At 44.0% G+C, this 11,641-nt stretch overlaps 1 pseudogene across 1 annotated transcript; it reads left to right on the top strand.

The window, feature by feature from the left end:
* Positions 1 to 587: 587 nt before the first annotated feature.
* On the top strand, positions 588 to 1,801 carry LOC306641940 (nucleosome assembly protein 1-like 4; annotated as a pseudogene). The gene has a single exon. The product of its transcript is annotated as a nucleosome assembly protein 1-like 4 (transcript).
* Positions 1,802 to 11,641: the final 9,840 nt, after the last annotated feature.

Here is an 11,641-nt window from a genome sequence, read left to right as displayed (position 1 = left end):
CTAAGACTGGATTGAGATGGGCATGCGGGGCATGGCCTCCTGCAGCAGCTGTGCTCTGAGAGCCCAAGCACCTAGCCTGGTGAACCCTCCATGTCATGGCTTACAAGATCCACACCACTGGCTGAGTGTCCCTTATCTGAAACGCTGGGGCCAGAGGTGTTCCGGGTCTTGTAGTTTTTCAGATTTTGGAGTATTTGCACCGATTTGCCAGAAGAGCTTCCCTAATTTGGAAATCCAGAAACCAACATAGTGCTTAAGGGGAAAAAAAAGCAAGATTGCAGAGTTTTGGATTTGGGGACCATAAAGCTACTCTTGAAAAGTTAATTGTTTACAAAAGGGGAATCAATTTATAGGTATAGGAATTACACCTTCCCAAATTTGCATAGGGAGCAGTGTTTAAAGTCACTTGATTTGGTGGTTTTTTTGGCAGACTGTGAGTGAAACAATCCATGTGTGTTGCAGCAGCCCAGTGCACAGGTGTGCTGCTTCTAGTTCATGAGTGCTGGAACCCAGTGTTAAAGGTGCCTTCACATTGATGCAAGTTGGTGGAGTCCGCCAGGCTGGAGGGAGTGTCCGTCCATGGAAGGAATAAGAGCATTCAGATGGCAGATAACAGTTTTTCATATGGTGTTCTGCAGATTCTGGGGAAGCTGCTAAGAATGCTGGTAGCACAGGTCATTGGCAGCTGGTGAAACACAGTTGGTGGGTTCCCCTGCAGAAAAGTTCACAAATCAGGTGATACAGAACCCACAGGTCCTGGCAGGACCTGTCTGCAAGAGTGACTTGACAATGTTTCTCACACTCCTTCCAGCTACATCGAAACTTTACCCTGAGCATTGAAGAGGAGAGTCAACACGCTGAAGCAGCTCCAGGTGTGGTGTGCACAAATAGAGGCCAAGTTCTACGAGGAGGTGCACGACCTGGAGAGGAAGTATGCAGCCCTGTACCAGCCTCTGTTTGACAAAAGGAGGGAGTTCATCATTGGCAACTTGGAGCCCACAGATGCAGAGTCACAGTGAAAATGAAGAGGAGGACAAGGAGGCTGGAGACATGAAATATAAAGTAATCATAGCTGAGAAAGCAGCCGCAGAACAGCCAAATCCCAGAGTTCTGGTTCACCATCCTCAGAAATGTGGACATGCTCAGTGAGCTGGTGCAGGAATATGATGAACCAATCTTGAAACACCTGTAGGACATTAAAGTGAAGTTTTCAGACCCTGGCCAGCCTCTGTCTTTTGTGTTAGAGTTCCACTTTGAGCCCAACAACTACTTCACCAACCCAGTCCTGAGGAAAACATACGAAGTTGGAGCCCGACAAGGCCGACCCCTTCTCCTTCAAATGTCCCAAAATAGTGGACTACGATGGGTGCACCATTGACTGGAAAAAAGAAGAAATGTCCTGGTCAAGACCATCAAGAAGCAGAAGCACAAGGGGCCAGGCACTGTCAGGACCATCACTAAGCAAGTCCCCAACGAGTCATTTTTCAACTTCTTCAATCTTCTGAGAGCCTCAGGGGATGGAGAATCATTGGATGAAGATTTCGAGTTCGTGTTAGCCTCAGACTTTGAGATTGGACACTTCTTCCATGAGTGGATAGTGGCCCGGGCTGTGCTCTTCTTCACTGGGGAGACTATCGAGGATGATGACAATTTTGAAGAAGGCAAGGAAGGAGAGGAAGAGGAATTGGAAGGCAACGAGGAGGGAGAAGACAAGGGTGCCAAAGTTAACCCCCCAAAAGAACCCAGCCAGCTGCAAAGTACAAGCAGCAGTAAGAGACCGAGTGGAGTGCAGACGATATAGACTATCCCGTAGGGCCTGGCTTTGCGAGCGGAAAGGCCGGGGTTCAAATCCCCAGCCCCATGGGTTTGGAAAAAAGAAAAAAGCAACAAGAAAAGACACTTCAGAGTCCGAGTGGATGGCACACATGGACACTGTCAGGACGGGCCTGGTCCTGCTACAGCACGTGGACAGTGCTCATAACATCTAACATGTTTTCATGTGCATGACTTTGACTTTTCCTTTTTTTCTCCTTATTTTACTTAACTTGTATGGTGGCAACAGGATGCACTGGAACCCGAGGTTTGGCTCTGGCACCCATGGCCCTGTGCTTTCCCAGGCCTGCCCTGCAGGCTACAGACCATAAGGGTGGAGTGGGCTGGAGGGCCTGTAGTGCCTGTGGTGCCTCCTTTGATCTGAGGAACCTCACTGTTGCCACCAGTGAGCCTTCTCAGAGCTGTCGCAGCCCTGGCACCCACCGTTTCAGTGTGTTCTCCTGTGTTGTAGTCTCCTGGGGTTGGGTGGGTTGCGGCATGCCTCTGAGGCAGGAGCTAGAGCCAGTCTCATGTTTATTTTTTCAATGATACTTGGAGGACTTGGAACTCACACTGGCCCTCATCCTTACATTGGTGCAACCCACTTGGTGGCTTGAGGGCAGAAGCTGGTTCTGGGACACACAGACCCGGTGCTGCTGTTGGTGCAGGTAGCAGCCAGAGGGCCAGGGTTCCTCCTCCCCTGTGACGGGAACTGGGCAGCAGTGGAAGTCATGTCTTGCTTTTTCAGTAACACCCCTCTGCACCCTACCACTTATCTTGTCTTAAAGCCCTGGTGTGGTTGACCAGTTGGCAGCTGGCATGAGATTTCCAAGTATGTGGTGGTACTGGCCTCTGGCAGCCAGGGACAGCCAGTCCGCACCGTGACCAGGTGTGTAGAGCGTGCAGCCTTACCTGATCACACATTCGTACCTGAAAACAGTGTTTTCAATTTGTACAGAATAGTTAGAGTATTCTATTAAAGTTGTAAAACACAAAAAAATAAATAAATAAAAAAGGGCTGGATATGCGGCACAGTGGTATGGTGCCTCTGGGTTCAATCCCCAGTACCCATCCCAAACACACAAAATTTGTATCATAGAAAGTTCCCTGGTTATCTGATGCACTGCCAAGACTGGAAATATGGGGCATGATTTTCATCAGGGAATAAATGATCATGTATGTATTTTATATAATTTACTCTGAACAATGTTTGGGAAATTTGTGACATTTAAGAGCAGAACAGACAGATGACACTATAGAAATCACTTAGGCAAGAGGCACTAAGGCTTACCTTAAATTAGGTTGCAGAAGGAAAGCAAAGAAGTGGGGAAAATAAATGTATCTAGGTCAAGACAAGCAAGCCTTGATTAATTGAATCAACAGTTCTCAACCCAAAGACAATGAGCTATTTTACTTCACCTAGGCCTTCTGAGTTTCTATGCCTACCTAGAGTTTCTGACTCTGTAGGTTTGAGGTGAAGCCCCTGAATCTACATGTATGACAAGTGCCTAGGTGGCATTCATATTGCTGATCACGGAAACCACACTTAAGAACCAGGCATGGTGTGTTGCATATCTGATTTTGGCTCCAATGAACTCCTTTTCCACCATTGAATACAGTCATGGAGGATCTGTCAGTCAAGAGTCTCACCTTTCCTCAGCTGCAGTAGGCTAGCCAGATTTTTTATTCTGAATTTTCTGTTTTCTCTTCACTTTTTTCCCTAAGTACTTTTTATTGATTCTTTTTAGTTATATGTAATATTAGAATACATTTGGACACAATCACAAAAGCACAAAATATAATTTGCTCTAATTCAGTCCCCAGCACTTGAATTTCCATTTCACTTACTTGTTGCTTCAGGTGGTCAGAGCTTTTCTATTGCTCTAACCAAAGGAGTGAGGGAATCTTAGTTGTGTGACCCTATGGCTGCTGTGACAAATGATCCCAAACTTGGTAGCTTAGGGTGACAGAAATTTATTCTCTCACAGTTCTGCAAGCTAGAACCCAAAACCAACATCACTGGGCCAACATCAAATGCTCGGTAGGGCGACACTCCTTTGGAAACTCCAGTTGAGAATATTCCTTGCCTCCTCCTTCTTATGCTCACTGGCACACCTTGATTTGTGGCCACAGCAATCTCATCTCTGCCTTCATGATCATCTTTCCTTCTCTTCCGTGCAGAATTCCCCTGCCTCTCTCTTCTGAGGACACTGTGAGTCCATCTGGATAATCCAAGATTATCTCCTCATCTTTAGATCCTTAACTAAATCACATCTGCCCAGGCCCTTTTCCATATAAGGTAACATTTATAGGTTCCAGTGATTAGGCTGTAGATATTGGGCAGGGGAAAGGCGTTTTTTTTTGGCCTAACACAGTGACCAAGAGTCATCCTGGTTTTAGTGCTGAAAATCTTACATTCTAGGAAAATTCTCAGTTCCAAAAAAACTTGGACTGGTTTACTTTTTCCTAAAACTTCTTTGCTTTTGTAATGTTAATTTTTTTTATTCTTATGGGAAGAGGTGAAAAATGCTGTATCAATGGTAGCTTTAGCTGTGCCTTTTAAATAAAGATATGAGAAACTTGAAAAAAGCCTCAGAGGGCTTTGGGGCACATCGAAGTAAGGGCCATTTATTTTTCAGTTCATCAATCTCATTATCCAACAGGACGTTCTTCTATGGAAAGATAAGTTTGCAATACATGGCTGTGCCACCCTAAAAGATTGACATCTGTCCTGGTACAACAGGGACAACAGCGTGAGTTCTGAATATACATGAGACCACCAGCCTCTCTCCATTCCCAAGCTGAAGGAGTCCGGTCTCCCTTCCGCTGCTGTGAAATCCCCAACTCCACCCTGGCTCTGCTTCCTTCTCTCTCCAGGACATGTGGGGTAGATAATGTACCAACTGAGGTTGGGTTTTCTCAAAAGACAACAAGAAAAGTTTTTCTTCCAAGAGCTGTTGCTCAGAATCCTACAGATGCCCTTGAGGTAGAAAACACAAGGGGACTAGCTACTAACTCAAAATGGAGGCCAGGGTAGAGAGAAACACAAAGAACTTGATACATAAATTAATGACTCACTAACACCCAGCACTCTGATGTGTATTTACGTACCAAAAATCCACCACAGTGAGGCACTAAAGCAATTGGAATTTCAGTTCTCCCAGCTGCACTGAGAATTCAGCTACTCATGAAGTGTGAAGAAGGGTGGAAGCCCCTAGTTGACTACTCAGGCTAAGACACAGAGCTGGCTCTGAGACTATCAATGATCAAAGCAGCAAACTCTGTGCCAGGCCTCCCTCTAGTGCTTTATGCATGCTATGCCTTTAATCTGCACCAGGTCCTTAGGCAGTAGGTGCGACAGATACAAAACCCTTATCTACAGCCTTTGGAGCAAACTCCATTTCAGAATTCAGAATTTTTAGGATTTTAGAAAGGTATAATGAATATAATTTATATCACATAACACCCCAAGAGAGTCTGAAGCAGCTCTCATACAAACTAATTAATGTTCTTTCAATAAAACAAATAGTCAAATGGGTTTGGTGGTACAAACCAGTAATCCCAGTGATGGGAGGCTAGGGCAGAAGGATTGCAAGTTAAAGACCAGCTGGCAACTTAGCAAGAATAAAACATTTTTTTTGAAGTCTGGGAATGAGGTTCAGTGATAAAGGCCCTCTGGGTTCAGTATTCAGTAATACAACACACGTGCACACATGCGCGCACGCACGCACACACACGCACACAAAATCACATTTGAAGTATCTATTATAGACTGTAAATACCAACAAATGAATGAAGAATTTGGCTCTCAGAAGGTCTTGGAAGTATGCCTGTACCATAGCCTCCATTTCATAAAGAAAATGAGGTGCAGAAAGATTAAGTAATGTGTCACATAGCTAAGAGCGTTGGTGGGCTGGGGGCAGTTGAGCTCTGGAGTCCATGCTGCTGAGAATGGGTTTTCAGGAGAAAGCTTCCTTGGCCACTTTCTCTACCAGAAATTTCCCACAGGCTTCCCACCCAAAGCCCCAGGCAGCACTGTGTGACCTCTTTTCTGCATCCCCAGAACGTCTCTGAGTATTCACCTTAGTATCTGAGATAATGTGTCAAAGGACAAAGTTGTAGCAATTTAGTTCAATCTTATTTGGCATTATTTTTTATTCTAGAATCAGCAACACTTTAGTCCATAAAATAGAATAAGTGTTCTGATGAACCAAGCAGAAGTTAGTTTTATAAACAAAAAAAAAAAGGGTTGAAAAACAGAAACTCACTAACAAAACCAAAAAGTGAATTGGCCATTTCAGACTTACTTTCATTGTAAAGCAGGGATAGAGAGAGAACATTTTGATTGGTTAACAACAGTTTACTTTCCTGTGTAAGGATTAAGGAAACTTCATTATCATATCAATTGAATCTAGACTGGGAAATTTGTCTCTTCATTCTCTAATCCTGATAATAGATGGCAGACAGACGTAAGTGGTGGCAACATGAGCTTAGGGGGTTGGTTCTGGCCCTGCCTGGCTTTAGTCAGTGGTATACACTAAGTTCTTCAGAGGACAACCTGCTGTCTGCAGGAGAAAAGCAGCCCCAAGGACTCCTCCCTGCCACTAAGAAGAGCATGGATTGCCCTGGAGGGGGACTTTCATGACCTTTACACAGAGGAGATTCCAGGACTTAGGGAGACAGGATAATTAGAAGCAAAACCTCCAAACATAAGATATATAAGAAAAAGTTAGAATTTGAACAAGTCAGCATAGGCCAAGGTGACAGAGAGTTGAATTGGATCTTTAGCACATCATTGTAATAGTAAAATCTGCCCCCCCCCACTTGGGGTACACAGTGGGGACTTAAAAGTCTGTGATCCTTCTGTCAGTCAAAAGTGAAGAGGTGGACCTGGGCAGGATTCCATGGAAACTTCCTTGGGTCCCCCAATAAAAAAGGAGTACAATAAAGGTGCACTGTCCCTCTCTTCTCTGAGAGGACCCACACTCTCCTTGTCTTCTTGAAAGCATTCCTTTTTTCTGCTCCTTCTAATAAACTCATGCCTGCCACTCTGAGTGACTCATTTGAAATTCTTCTAGCATAATTACAAAAAAGAAAGAAAGAAAAACAATGACTGAAGACATCTATGGTCATGTTGGCTCTGCAGACAGCCTTGCTCTGCAACACTGACATCTCGGGTGGGATAAGCAGGTTATGCCATCTGATCCAGGATCCCACAAGTGGAACTTTAGCTTGAGTGACTACATTTTGATTTTCAGTTTGGTCTATTGGGGCCTAGTGCAAAAACTTAGTCCAAGCAACATCCTCCTGTAATTTTTATTTAACGAGTGGAATGTGACTCATACCAGGTACACTTAACAGGTCCAAGAGGGATCCTCTTCCCCAGTCCCCAGGGGATGGCTGTAACCAAGTCCCTGATGCTTGAATTATCCCAGTGGTTAAACAACAACAACAACAACAACAACAAAAATCAAGAACTTCATATTTGTCTCTCCCCTCTCCCCCTCTTTCTTTCTCTCTATCTCTCTCTCCCTCCCTCCCTTTCCACTCTCCAAGGAGTATGTGAGTTATAAAATGTCCAAAACCTCTCTGTTGAGAGGTTCTTTCTTTAAGATCAGCAAACACAGTGCCTGTGGCATTTATAGTCTAGAGTTGAACAATTGGCATAGCTGGCAGGAACCCAAATACGAACATGTTGAGTTCACTCCCAAGTTGCCAAGGGACATGGAGTCTGAGGGGAAAATTCAGGCAGGCCACAGTCTTGATATGATTGGACGTGGCTTCCTTATTGGAGGGGTGGGGACCACTGCATGCATCTGGGGATACCCTGAAAATGCAAATAAGGGTGCTGCAAGCGTTGGAACAGCAACCAAAGTAGTGATGGAAAAGGGATAGGAAACAAAAAATGTCAGGCAGTGGTGACAAAGCCCCTGATGTATGCATTAAAGTAAGACACAGACTGGGAGTTACCTACTTAGGTTCAGCTCTGTGGAGTGCAGAAAGAATTAAAACTAGAGAGAGAAGTCCATTGACAGCAGGTTGATGGCAAGGATGGGCTGTCGTGGCATTTAGAACTGGCAGACAAATGCCCTTATGCTACAATGAGGGAACACCATGGGCCCAGAGTCTGTATCTGAGCATTGATGACTAGTAAAAACTTGGGCCCTCAGACATGGGACCCACTCAGACAGTCTACTAGTTCCAATGGCTCAAAAGCTATGGTAAAGGATGAAGATATAATGGAAGCTAGAATGGTAATTGTCCAAAGCTAAAGACCCACCAAGAATAGCCTGAGGAGGCAGATTCAGATCTACTTCCAACTCCAGATAGATATTTACATGCCACAATGAGACTATATACCCCACCACCACTGCCCCTGTGGAGCTGGTGGGACTGGAGTTCAAGTAGAGGCAGAAAGTAAAAAAAAAAAAAAAAAAAAAAAAAAAAAAAAAAGGTATACCAGCATGGCTGCTTCATTTGTGGGACACTGGATCAGATCAGAGGGGATAATATTGAATGGCATAGAACTATCTAAAAGAATTTCAGTAACTGCTCACCCTGCTTTGTGTCAGTGACTTTATGCCAGTGCTGCTGATGAAAGTGTGGGGTCGTTACTAGCTTGGCTGCTTCTTGCCACTTGCAATATGTGGTCAAATTTAGGAGATACTCCTATGCCCAGAGGCACCTGGGCTCCTAACGAAGAATTACAGGTCTACTTGTAGGACCTGGGAATGAAACTTGCTGTCTATGTGCAGCCCTTTCCAGTACTGGACACTATGACTTTCACTGCCAGGATGAGGGACATAGAGTTACATGCAGTCCTCCATCCACTTATGTGCCCCATTGGTAGGGCAGCCCCTCCAGCAAGCAGCACAATTGATAGCAGATCTAGGGAAGACAGCGAGATTTCAAGAGAAAATGGAAGTCTGTAAAACTCAACCAAAACTAGAAGGACCTCTCTAGGCCTCCCATAAACAGATGTGGGTGGACTTAATAGCAGCAGGAGTCAATGAAAGGAAGATAGATAAATATCCTAATGCCACTATGGAAGCAATTATTAAAGGACAAATGGTTTCAGCCATTAACTCTCAATAAGGAAAAGAAAAGGGAGTCAGTCAGAAAAGTAGACTGGACCTCTACTTCAAAAGGAGACAAAGACAAGCCTCTCCTATTAGGAGATGGAACGAAAGCAGAGTCCACGTTTCCCCTCCCCCCAACATACACTAGATCTCTTTGATTGTGGGATGACTAGAAGAGGTCAAAGTTCAGAGGTCTGAGCAACGTCTTTGGACCAGAGACCATATATAGACTTAGCAACATATTTTTCTTCAAAAAATACGTGGAGAGTAACAGCACTGATGGGCATGAGAACTGAAGGTATATTGATAGATGATAATTCTGACAAATTTTCCAACAGGTTAACTGCTATTGATGGATATAGAGAAAACAGTGAAGGTCAGAGTTGTATCACTGATGTTGCAGCTTGAACACCTGCCATCCACCCCACACCTGGAATTCATAGCTTTCATTCTTGGATACATTATAGGTGTTGATACCTTATGGGCTAAATGTCTACAGACCACAGTCGGGGAACTCTGTTTGCATTGCCAGGAGACTAATAATGTGTCAGCTGTAAAGTCAATATTGAGGGTATGCTAAACATCCCTTAATGTTTTGCTGACTTCCTGCTGAATTTTTTGCCACCAAAAAATATTACCTCCCTGGTGGCCATCAAAAGATACTAGAGATCATAAATGCAGTAGCTAAAGTAAACATAATTCACACAACCCACAGTCCTTTTAACTCTCATGTAGCTAGTAAGAAAGCAGGGTGGAACTTGGCACATGGCAGTAAACTATAGGAAATTATATAGGGTGATCCCTCTATGCAGCCTTTCCCATCATAGCCACTATTCTAGAAGAGTACCTCACTCAACTGGGAACATACCTCCGTGTGCCAGACTTTGATAATGTCTCTTTTAGTACAGATACAGCTTCTGAGGGTTGAGACCCATTTGCCTTCACATGGGAAAGCAGACTATGGGCTTTCACCATATTATTTCAAGGATATTCCCACCTTGTGTCATGGGATAGTAATGAACCCACTCCCAACCTCCACTGGTAAAAATGTTTTCATAATGATCCATATTGATTCTCTTTCAGTGCACACCAAGGCTACCCCCATGCTTTTGACTGACTTGCAAAGGAGAAGATGGGCCATAAACCCTGAAAATATGTAGGGTCCTGGCTTATTGGTGTTGTCTGGTCAGGTGAGACAGAGGTTATATCCCAGGTTGTTATAGATGAAACCCAGATATTTCTACTTCCCAACGTAGTAAGCAAATATAAGAATCTGTGGGGTCACTGGGCTATTGGAGAGCTTTCATCCCTCATCTGGGTCAGTTATTATGATCCCTATGTAATTTGTGCTGGAGGGGTATATTAAGGGACTGGACAGACTGGAGTACTGAATTATTTAATCAAGCCAAATGAACAACAAAACAGGTGCATGCCCTTGGGATACTAGACATATTGATTCCTGCTAAGCTTACTGTCCATGTCAACCCAGATGATTTTAGTTGGGGCTTCTGGCATTGGATTAAGGAACATAAACCTCTATTGGATTTTGGTCACAGTTATGGGAGGGGATGAGGGAATATTATTGCTTGTTGGGAAAATAATTGTATACTACTTATGCTACCCTTCTTGCCACAAAGCCCATAACCATCAGAAAAGCACCAACTAAAGTCATACAACTGGCAAAGATAAGATGGCTGGAGGAAGACACAGCAGAGACAATTGTTACTTGTCTACATAATAGATTAATCATGCAGGACAAGACTATATGGACAACTATAACATGATGTGGACTGCCCATGAAGATATCTGATATTGTCTCTACATGCCAGAAATATCTTCTTTGCTGTCAGCACTACTCACAATGACTGGCTACCACAGAAGGGCATATCAAACAAGGTGATGTCCCTCTTTGGTGATGGCAGATAGAGTACATTGGCCCTCTTCCATTATCAGAAGGGACCCCTTGACTGGTGTAGACATAGTTGCAGGCTTGATGCAAGCCTTCCCCAGTAAAAAAAGTCAATTAAAAGGCAATTATTAAGGGACTGATCCTGCTGAATTCCATGTATGGCACACCACAGGTAATTGAGAACAACCAAGGAGATTATTTCACAGGCCATGACATAAAACAGTGGGCTCAAGACCAGGACATATTGTGGGTTTTCCATCTGCCATACAATCCAGCAGGAGCTGGATTGACTGAAAGAATCAATGGCCCACTGAAACAAGTCTTAAGGACTGAAGGCAACTCTATGCAGGGGTGGAATGTTTATCTGCCTGAAGCACTGAGGGCATTAAATGAGAAACCCAGACATCAGCAGCCTGCAGACTTTTCCATGTTATCTCACCCATGGCCACCAGTGTTAAGGTTAAAGATAAAGAACACATCTACTGGACATTTTCTGAAACTGGCTTAGGGCACAAGTAACAACTTACTATTGCTAGTGCCTCAAAACATAATATCAGAGACAAGGAGTATTAGTTGACCATGGACTGTACAAGTAAGCCCCTGGTGGTTTGCCTTACTAGGATCCCTTGTGGTTCTAAACTTTACTTGTAAATCTAAACTTACAAGTAAATCCCACTGTGTGGGGAACCTGGCCTTCACAAGTACAGGTGATGTTGCCCTTGTACATCTGAGGAATACTTTGTATCAGTTTATGGCAGTTGTATATTCCAGAATGTCTTATTCTTTCTATGCCCCTAAAATGCAAACTGACTACTTGGCATGGTGCACTTGCCCAGGCAAG

The sequence above is a fragment of the Sciurus vulgaris genome, assembly GCF_902686455.1.
Source record: "Sciurus vulgaris genome assembly, chromosome: 12".
Classification (NCBI taxonomy): domain Eukaryota; kingdom Metazoa; phylum Chordata; class Mammalia; order Rodentia; family Sciuridae; genus Sciurus; species Sciurus vulgaris.
This window is presented reverse-complemented; position numbering and strand designations above follow the sequence as displayed.